The sequence below is a fragment of the Rattus norvegicus genome, chromosome 4 (assembly GCF_021556685.1).
Source record: "Rattus norvegicus strain SHRSP/BbbUtx chromosome 4, alternate assembly SHRSP_T2T, whole genome shotgun sequence".
Lineage (NCBI taxonomy): Eukaryota > Metazoa > Chordata > Mammalia > Rodentia > Muridae > Rattus > Rattus norvegicus.
Window position 1 is genome coordinate 122,851,401 of NC_141537.1, and position 9,380 is coordinate 122,860,780.

The 9,380-nt window shown below is 49.0% G+C and overlaps 1 long non-coding RNA gene across 1 annotated transcript; it reads left to right on the top strand.

Moving 5' to 3' along the window:
* Positions 1–1,597: 1,597 nt before the first annotated feature.
* On the top strand, positions 1,598–8,175 carry LOC120102337 (uncharacterized). Its single transcript, XR_015687249.1, has 4 exons — positions 1,598–1,970; positions 2,084–2,146; positions 5,393–5,475; positions 5,961–8,175. It is a non-coding gene; the product is annotated as an uncharacterized LOC120102337 (long non-coding RNA).
* Positions 8,176–9,380: the final 1,205 nt, after the last annotated feature.

Sequence of the window (9,380 nt, forward strand, 5' to 3'; positions counted from 1 at the left end):
ACGCAGTGACCTTGCCAGGCTGACAAGCCCACCCACAATGAAATCTCAAGTTTTGACCTATCCTTCTCCACCCATCAGATTTGAACTCTGTCTCCTACGGCTGGCTTTGTCTCCTTCTGCTGAACCCTCATTGTTCACCAAACACAGTTTTCCGGGCTTTTATCCGATGTTTTTCTGTTCCTATTTTAAATAACAGGATCCTTATCAGATAATTTATCTTCTATTACCAAACTAATATATCTTTGCTGTCGAAAAGCAGAAAATGTGTACGCATATAATTGCCACGCATAATCTCCCATTGTTCTAGCACTCAGGGGTCACCATGTCACCGCTGGGGCATGCACAGCCCGGATCTTTTTCTGTGCACAGATAGTCTTTCTACCCCACACTCAGTCAACTTGCCTAATTGCAGAGTAGCTTGCTTTTCTCATTTCATAATATAACGTGAGCCATTTTTCCTGCTAATCAATAAACTTTTATTACATTTTTCTCAAAAATCCTCACTATATAATTTTCTGAACTGGCCTCCTATTGTTGGAGTGCTGTGCATTGATTAAATGCGTTCCAATTGGAGAGTACGGAGAGTGGTGCTTACTAGCCATTACTATATAAATAATTGGCTTCAAAACATGCTAGTTAAAAGCTAGGAGGATGCAGAAGAAACAGGCAAACCCAGAGCCACCATGAAAGATGCTTTTAAAAACACCTGCTGTTTGTAATGGTCCCCATCAGGAGTTCCACAAGCAATGGTGGAGCGGTGAAGGTTGTCAATTAGAAAGTAGGCACAGGAGGGCCTCGCTTTCCCCGCCGGGATGCAGGACAGGTCTGCACCTTGGCAGAGTCCCCTTCTTCCTCCAACCAGGGGTCCTGCTAGTCCACAGCACTTTCTAAGCCTCCTGGCCATTTCTAACAAATAACGATCTCGCCTAGGAAACTCAAACCCAAACTCTCCTGCTCTCACCAAAACTCCCCCAGCCCCAGGACAGTAGGACAGTAGCAGGTGAGACCACTCACCTACCTGATCCAGTAACCCTGTCTCTCCTCCTTCCCTCCCTTAGGCCCTGGGCAGCTAGGTTCTCCTCTGCTCCAGACCCAGTTAATCCCAGCCAGAGAGAACAAGTTCATTATCACGTTGAGGCAAGTTTGCACCCAAGAGCTGGCCAGCAACTGCTTCCTAAAGACAGCAGCCCCAAGTCCGTTTCTTGGGCCCCTTTTAAGGAGTAAACTTGCATGCAGTTGCAAAGCAGGTTCACAGAAGAGAGGCAATGGGCCAATAAGGAAATACAGAAAAATCTCAAAAAAAAAAAAAAAAAATCCAACAACAAAAAACCCACCACGAAGTCACCATGTAATTAGGGAGAGTGGTTAAGGAGAGTTAAAGAGTTCTCAAACAAGTCAAGGTCATGGGTTGGGGACAGGTCAGGCTCCAGGAAACAGACTCAAAAACAGCACTTGTCTCCCACAGTAAATGGAAATTTGTTTTTAACAATACAGTATAGTGGCTCCTGCCTTCAAAATGGAGTCAGGCAGGTTCCTCATTACCCAGCAGAATTATCCAGCTCCTGCACCCTGACTTCAGATCTCAGATCCTTCTCCAGACTTCAGTGACAGATCACACAGGGTGGTGTCCCTTCTGTACTGGCCTCCCTTGGGTGTGTCTGCCTTTGTTTCTGGAAAAACAAAGGACAGAGTCCACCCAGTCTTCCCCACCTCCTCCCAGCCATCCAAAATTGCACCTGCGAGGTCAGGCCTGCCTCGCCCACGTGACCAGTTTTTGGTTTCACCCTTTAGCATAAGAGCATCGGTATGGAGCCAAATCTCAGGCTGACTGCCTCTGTTGGAGCTGGAAAAGGCTGTTTCTTGGTGGCTACTTTGGAACTCTGCTGCCAGTGGCTATCCAAACTGTGGGTACCCAGGACCTCAGTTTCTTCACACTTCATCAATGGAGAAAAAGCTTTAAGGAGGATCTGGTGCGTAGCTGTAATACCTGCTTTCTGCCCCAGCCCTCGTGGCCCCTCCCCCTCCAGTTGCCTCTTCTTATTTGTTAAGTAAACCTACCTGTTCTTTGTTCGCCTCTCTGCAGACGCCAGCTTTCCGTCAAGCCTCTTCTACCACTGTCTCTTTGATTGGGACCTTTCTACATCAGGTAAGGGTATTGGGTACAAGGGGAGGTTGGTTTGGGGCCAGGAGAGATTGGTTTGGGGTCTGTGACTCTTTCCTTCCTGCCCCATCCTTCCAGTTCCCTGGTTTAACCTGCCTCAGCTCCAAACCCGGAGCCCCCAGGCCCCTGCCCCTCTGCCCCTCCTCTATTCCTAACCTCCCAGGTCCTGATCCCCTGGCTCCCTAGTCAACTTCCCATTCTCACCCCCAGCCTCCAGTGGCCCAGGCTCCAGCCCCTCCCAGCCTTCAGTACCCTAAGTTAAACACCCGCCATAAGTAAGAAGCACGGTCAGCCTGCGAGGACTTGGCCAGGCCTCTTGATCACTTTACAGATGCACCCAGTAAGAAAGAGTCACAGCACCTTCCCACCTCTTCAGTTCTCAGCACTTGTGGATCTTTTCCATCTTGACCAACCCGATTGCAGAGAATAGAGCCAATCCCTTTGCTTGGCCCTTATGGATACAAATTTGGTACCCACAGTAGAATAGAATTAGAGAAAAAAAGCGAGCTTTCTCTCAGCCCTCCTTTCCTTCCTTTAAGCTCTCCAAAAGTTACCTTCCATCTCCCTAAAGTTCCCGGTTATTACAACCACCCCTCTTCTCCATTGAGGGAGTTGACCGTGACCCCAAGTAGATACCTACCTGCCCCTGGTATGGGACACGGCACTGAGTGCTTTCCCATACACACCGTAGATCACCTTGCCAGTCTATAGCAGCCCCGCCCGGGGAGCTTTCTGTCCTTGTAACAACTTTCACATTTTTTAAAGCACTTCACAGCTTTTTTTCTAGCGCAGTCAACACCAGTGTGGCTGTTCTTACTTTGGGAATCACAATTAACAAAAGTAGGAGTCGCTGTAATCTGAAGCCTGCCATTCTGATGACTGAAGGTGGCTGTCTGTCTAGCAGGAAGGGCATATGCAGTCTTGAAACGCTGGATCAAAGGATGACTAACACAGTCCAGGTGGGGCTGGGGAACACTTCACTATGCTAGAGAGGCCCCAGGTGACTGGGATCCTTGGCTAGAGGGCCTTGTATAAGAGGCAGGGTGACAGAGGACTTGTAACAGATCCACCACCTACTAATCTAGGAGGAGACCCAAGGGCAGAGTCTATTTTGAAAGGTGGGAATCTTTGAGGCAACCACCTCTTCAAGGACCTCACCTGGTCCCGCCTTTTAAAGATTCACAGTGGGGATGAAATTTCAGCCCAGATATCAAGGGCCTCTAAACCCTAAGTCCTAGCTTTAGTGTTCTACAGTCATATAATTTATTTGGGTCTATTTTAATTTACCTACTGCCCTATAGATCTAGAATGCTTCAAGTTCTAGGGCATTTTCTTGAAGTAAGTCTTTGGTGAACTCTTCTCTACTTTCTGCCCTGTTATTTGGACATTAGACCAATTTTGCCTTTTAATTTGTTAAATTTTCTCTCTTAATGGCCACCATTCTAACTTTGTGGCATTTTAAGAGGGGTTTCTTCAGTTTTGTCATTGAATCCAGGGTTCGAAGTGCTATTGCCCTGAATGCTCACCGAGTGATCTCTGCCAGTGAAAAGAGCCAGTTCAAACCAGATTAGATTATATCAAATGCAGGTTTATTGGGGAACAGCTCTTAGGCAAACTCACTGGCCCCAAGGATGGAGACCAGGGAAATCACCCCGGGGAGTGGGGAGGGAAAGAGAGAGAAAGGGTACACACAGCAGAAAGAGAAGGGAGACCAAAATGTCTGGATTATATGGGGAGAAACCTCTGGGGGAAGAGAGCCCAGAGTCTGGAGAGGTAAGGGTTAAGGGGTAGGGCACACCAGGTAGGGACTGAGGGGTTCTGCTTTGATATGTAAAATATGCACCTCAGTCCCTTGTCCCTGGGTCTGAAACCAACCACCACCCCTCTAATCCTTTCTTAGCTCAAGGGTATAGAGCTCTGAGATGTCAGATCTGACTTATTAATAGTTAAGGGATCTTTTTTTCCTTCTACTTTGCTGGCAGCAGGGCTTTTCTAGGAGTCTATAGGAACATGGTGCTAGCTCACAGGTAAAGGCCGGATGCTAATCAACCAGCTGTGCTAACACTCAGCTAATTGGAGTCCTTCTGCTCAGCCAGATAGAAGGCAGGTGTAGGTAGAGACACTGAGGTTCAGGCAGTCCCGGCCCTTGAATGCCTGAGCCCCAGGAGCTCCGACTGGCAGAGGCAGAGACTGTAACTCAACGTGCTTTCTACACACCTCCCACACCTCCCACACCCCACTCCTGGGCCAGCAGCAGCCTGTGCAAAGACTTCCAAGTCAGGGCTGGAGGCTAGCACTGGTAACTCCCAGGAGTGAGCAGCATGCTGGGTCTGCTCCTATCCCAGCTCTTGCTGGGCCATGGGCTTCATACTCTCAGCTCCTCCAGCACTGAGTGTTTCAGGCCAGGCCGCTTGGGGAGCTTAGGACCTTATGCATTAACAAAAAGGTCTTTTCTGTCCCTGGCTTGTTACAGTCTCTTCAGCCTTAGCTTTCTCGGCCCACTGTCACCTCGGAATGTCTCTACCACCTCTGTCCTCCATCTTTTCTGCCACACTACTCTCTGGGACTCTAGCCTTCCTCTATCTACCACCAGCTCTGGGAGGCACTGGCTACCTCTGCTTCCCATGATGCACCTGTTGCCTCCTCTGCACAATAAACTCAGTCCTCTGTCTCTAACAAAGATAAAAGGATGAGGGTAGACCACTCAATTAAAAAGTAGACAAGGGTAAACCATGTGAAACCTACTGCGGAGCGGAAGCCAGGCAGTGCCAGAGGACAGGGTAGAGGGACAGTCAAAAGCTGGTTCAGCAACCTGCCTTATAGCCAGACATAGGTGTTTCAACAAGGGTCTCTACACTACACAGGGCAGTCCTTCTCGAGTTTGCCATAGTGCATGCTTTTCATGCAAAGGAGGATTGTGTTTGGGCCAACCACAGGATTTCTGCTGGGAAACTGCAGACAGGAGAACATTCTATTCATTCCCATGTTTCTGTGTGTGTCCCAAGGAAATGAGGTGTGAGGCAGTCAGGGAGACACAGGAACCAAACACAGGAGCAAGACAAAGGAAAAACTCAGGGAAGCTGGATCACAGGAAGTGACTAGCTAAGGGAGGAGGTGGATTGGATGGTGGGGACAGAACCAACTGGGGAATGGCATGCTTGAGCATATTGAGAGAAAGTGGTCAGTTTTCTTGGCTTAGAGAAAAACAAGTGACATTCTTGCTCATCTCAGTGACCTGCTTGTCCCTAAGTGACCCTGTCTCTCTGTGGCCTCGTCTCCACTAAGGAAGGCATCCTCAGAACCCATCTAGGGAGGTAAGTGGGGTCTCTGCTCACAAAGGAGGTGGAGGACTTCCTTCTCATACCCTGGGAAGAGCCCTTCTGTGTCAGCCTCGCCTGTTCTATTTCTGATATTGGGGTTCCAGAGCCTTTGGGATTTGTTCAACTTTCACCTGATGTCTGTGGGGCAGGCACCAGTCTTCTAGGCTGTTTGTTCCACATCTTGGCAGTGAGGGCCAGGGGCTTCCCGAGGCTCAGAGAGAACTTTTAATTGACTTGAGATATGGTCTCATCGACAAAACCATAGCTGGGCCAGGATGTGACTTAGTAGCAGAGTACTCACTTCACATGTGTGAGGTCCCAGGTTCCACCTTCACCCCCAGAAGGAAGACTATCTCCTTCATATTCTGTCTCTCAGGTAAAATATCATGTGTGCTATGGCTGCCACCTCGTCCCTTTATCCCTTCCCCAGTGGGCCTCACACCCCTCCTGGCCATCTCTGACTGCCATTCCCTCCACAGGAGTAGCTCCCACACAAAGGGACTGAGTTCAACCTTTACATGGAGATACAGCTGCAGGAAGAGCAGAGCTCATTCATGGAGAGAGCCACCAGTCAGGAGCAAACTATGCAAAGAAACAGCAGCGTGCAAGCATCCAAAGAAACCCACATGCCTGTGGCTACCTCAGCCCGTGCACTGGGCATTAGGCCTCCCTATGGTATCTGGGGTGGTATGAGGAAAGGATACCTAACTGATCTAGTCCTGAGCCCCAGCACCAGGGTTTCCTATGTCGCCTACCACTTGGGAATCATCCCGACACCAGACTATCCAGTCCCCATTGCGCACACATGGTTACCCTGGGGCTTAGGTAAGAGGCCGGCTATTATTGTGCCCTCAGTGTGGTCAAGGGAGGCCACCGACATTTATGACCAACTCGAGAGCCAGTACCCAAACTTTGTGGCAACTGACACATTTCCTTGTAGTCTCCAGGCGATCCTACATCTAATTCCTTAGTCTTTCTCTCTTTTGCCAATGACGTTCCCAGCCATTATTCCCCAAGTTCGGTACCAGATTCTAACCTGCCTAGAAGGGTAGAAGGGGCCTCCGGGGTGGTGACCTAGATACCTGCCAGCCCAGCCCTCAAATGTTTGCCCCTACAACCCAGCAACCCCAACTGCCGACCCTGCAGAGTCCACTGCTGCCTCTTTGAGCAGATGGTTGGGATGTTCAGAGCCTCAGACGCCCCACATTGCATCCTTTGATCGAGCCAGCAGCCAGCCTCTACCACCTTGAAGGATCTCCGCCATCATGCCCCTCCCCCTCCTCACATGCCTTCCTGGCCTTGAAGGGGACTCCACTGGTTCTTTTGGGGTTTTTTGTTTGTTTTTCCTCAGGACTGTTGTTGGCACCTTTCCTCCCAGCTTTCATTCTGGGCTCTCACAGGTCATCCACCTGGGCAGATACATTTTATGTAAAATGATTTTTAATTACTGAAACCTGTAAACTATCAAGATCCATCGCCTGCACCAAGCCCTCTTTTCCATTGAAATGGAGCTGACTGTTCAGTACCTGGGCATCCTGTGGTACTACCGAGTCCCCAGTGCTTTCACATGGATGCCCTGGGGCAGTTAGGTGGCTTCTTCCTGCGCCCTCAGTGTGGTCAAGGGAGGCTACCAGCTTTTATCACCAACTTGAGAGCCAGTGCCATGGAGTCCAATATGTTGCCTTGTTTCATGGGATTTCTACACCCTAATTCCTCAGTCTTTCCAAGCCTCTGCCTGGTCCCTTTCCCTCAGAGAAGGTCCTTTGCTCCCTGGTTGCCATATATGGCAGCTGTGTCTCCAGAGCATCCTGGGACCACAGAACTCAGCAGGCGCTCTTCAGAATCTCTTCAAAAGCCCCACTCAATGGGGGATGCATTTAAGGGGGGAAGACAGGAGCCACAAGTTCACTGCATACACATACGTACACCCCACATTGTCTCCTTTCTCATAAGAGCTAGTGACACCATCCCATAAAACATAGTGACTTGCATGTTCTTAATATTAAATGACATTCTATTAATCATTTTTCTTAGGTTTCACCAGTTGATATATTTTGAGACCCCAGCCTAACCTGCAAGTGTGAATAGTACATTTGTCTGTCCAGGTTTATTGGCAGGAAGGTTCTCCTGTACGTCCTACTGGTTTTATTGCCTACTGTATTCTTTCCTCCCGAACTTCAAACATATTAAAGGAGGTAAAGGAAATCTCACCATAGGCTATGGCTTGGATCTTTGTCTTTACCTAGAGGTTCCTATATTGAAGGGCAGGGAGGTGACGGAGCCTTTATGAAGCAGGGAGGTCTTTAAGTCACTGGGAGTGTACCCTTGCAGAAGATGTCGAGACCCTAGCCCCCTTTTGGACCCTGAGGTGAACTGTTTTACTCTGCCATACATCCTCCAGTGTGCGCCAGACAGGTCCAAAGCAAAAAGACCAAGTGACCACGGCTCCGAACCCTCTAAAACTGTGAGCTGAGTAACCTTGTCTCACAACCTCAAGGATCTGCTACAGTAACAGGACGCTGACACACCATGGAATTGTTTCAGCAGATTCTGTTTTGACCTCACCGAGTCTCTGGTGTCCCATATCATCACCTGTAGCCTCAGTTTCATGTTGTGGCTTCAAGCACAATTTCTGTCAATTCATTTGCCTAGAGTTCCTCTTACTATTAAATATACCAATTTAAATATATCCTATCATGATGTCTGACCACTTTTACTACTTTTTAAAGATCTATGTGTATGAGTGTGCTGCCTGCATTTATGTATACATACAACCATGAGTGCACCTGGTCCCCACAGAGGTCAGAAGAGTGTGTCCGATTCCCTGGAGCTGGAATTAGAGGTTTGTGACCTGCCTGGTGTGTGTGCTGAGAACTGAACTCCTCGGGTCCTCTGCAAGAGAAGTACACACTCTGAATGGCTGAACTGTCTCTTCAGCTCCATGTTTTTGGATCATTGTAAAGAATCAGTATTAAAGGGTTGGAGGAGGTGGGTACCCAGTCAATCTTCTAATGTCTTACGGCCCAATAAACCAAAGTGTCTTTGTACTTTAAGATGCCTCTTAGGGGGTTGGAGGTAAAAGCTCAGTGGGAAAGCTCCTGACTGATTTACCTGAGGTGCCAGGTTCCAGCCAGGGATACCAAGTCTCTTGAGGATTTCTCTCTGGCCTGCAGTTACCTCCCCAGAGTTATGATTCCAGTTCTTGCTGCCCTGTGGTCTCGTGATCACTCTGTTTATGCAGCAACAGAACATTCGTGTGGAAGCTTACCACTTCCAGTATGGGATAGTAACTGCACGTTTGTGATCCCCAAACAACAGTTCACTGAGCAGCAAAGCTGTGTCTAGGATTGCAAAAGAGAGATCATTAAAAATACATATGGAAGGATAGCAAACTCCCAAGCTTCTTGGTGTATAGTTTTAGAGTCTGAAATAATCGATTGTTAGAAGGTTGAGCGGACTTGAAAAAACCCTGCTGGAGGCTCCGTGACCTGCAGCCTGTGGTGGGGCGTCTGCATGAGGTCCTAGAGGGGTGGAAGGGCAAGGAGCTGCAGGCCTCAGATGCTCTGTTGAGGGGTGGGAGTCCAGTAGAGCCTGGGGAGGGAGACCTGCACCTGATGTGGAGCACCCCCAAGGCCTGGCTTGCCTGCTGAGGAGGTCTTGACCCCAGAATTCGTTCCCTCCTCAGGCATGAAGGTCATTCTTCCAGCACTGTGCAGGGCTCTGGTTAGGAAGCATCTTGAGCTTAGCAGCCTTTCAAAAGACTTGCTTCAATGCTGCCTGCAAACCCAGCCCTTCCTATGGGTGTTGTGCTCTTGGATCAGAGTGGTGGATGTATACAAAGTCCTCCTGCCAACCTGATTGCCAACAGTTGCACAGGACTGTCCCCAGGGGCCACGGAG